Source organism: Nematolebias whitei, chromosome 16, assembly GCF_014905685.2.
Source record: "Nematolebias whitei isolate Nwh7 chromosome 16, NemWhi1, whole genome shotgun sequence".
In the NCBI taxonomy this organism is placed as follows: domain Eukaryota; kingdom Metazoa; phylum Chordata; class Actinopteri; order Cyprinodontiformes; family Rivulidae; genus Nematolebias; species Nematolebias whitei.
This window is the reverse complement of record NC_056513.1, coordinates 4,538,403-4,539,635: the sequence shown is the minus strand read 5'-3', so window position 1 is coordinate 4,539,635 and position 1,233 is coordinate 4,538,403.

Here is a 1,233-nt window from a genome sequence, read left to right as displayed (position 1 = left end):
CTGTTAATTCAAAGGGCACAACAACTCCAAATGTAACAACAACAAAAGACTTATGCAACACTGTTACATATAAGCACATCATAAGTTTGCAACAGCAAAACTAATAAAGTATAGAGTGCCCACAGTTTTAAATATTGAATAGATTTTTTTAAGATGAACTGATAATTGCCCTACTTTATTAGCAAATTGCTATGCAATTATACATGAACAGCTAAACACGTTTTCCTTTATTGTTGTTATTGTATTAACATTTTAATTTGCTTTGCTTGGGAAAAAAAGTATTTTGCATGTCGATTAACTAAATGTAGTGCCATAACAAGCCCAGGGCAGTCGTTGGGCTTGACCTCTGCTTCTAAACATGGCAGGTGTGAGAACACATCTCAGGCAGATCCCACATGTCTGCCCGGTCTGTGGTACAGTGAGAAAGTTGGCAATCAAAGACGACTACACGTGCATCTGCAATGTGCAAAGCAAGACTTAAGATCTGAAAACAAAACAAAACTGTGGTTTGGTTTTATGAGCAAACTGAAGAATGTAGTTGAAGTGGTTTCTTGTTGAATTATGGTCTTTATTATTATGCAATGCCTTTTTGTTTAATAGCGTTCACTTCTGAGACCCTGCCGTTGAAAATACCTATCTAAATTTTCGTCTTTCTAATTTTCCTTCATAATTCTATCCATCTCATTTTTTCACGTTTGCATTATCTGCCTCACGAAAAAGAGAGTTTATGTAACAACCATTTGGAGAGGACACATTAAAAAAAACAGACAATCATCAGGCAGTGATTATCTTCAGCTACTCTTTCACAGGGTAACACTAATACACAATGCAAGCCCCTCATTTAGACAACCCTCATCCATTATAAGCTCAGCCCAATATGTATTTCTCAACCTAAGTGTGATCGAAAGCATGATGGTGCTGAGGCACCCTGGAATTCATCCAACTTTGACCCACATCTCCCCTAAATTATAAATCTATACTTCATTTCTTGGGCAAGAAGCCTGGTTTCTGAGAGGCTGACAACTGATACGAGCACCTTTGATAGGTACTCAGTCAGTGATTGAACCAAATGTGCTCTTTATGCAACTGAACAAACCGAAGGAAGAAAAAAATGTTAGTGATGAAAGAAAGGCTGCGAGAAGGGGCAGTGACCTTTAGATAATCATCTGGGTTGAGAACACATTTTCCTCTCTTTTTCTAGAAAATAAGTATATTTAGTTTTTCATCTGACAG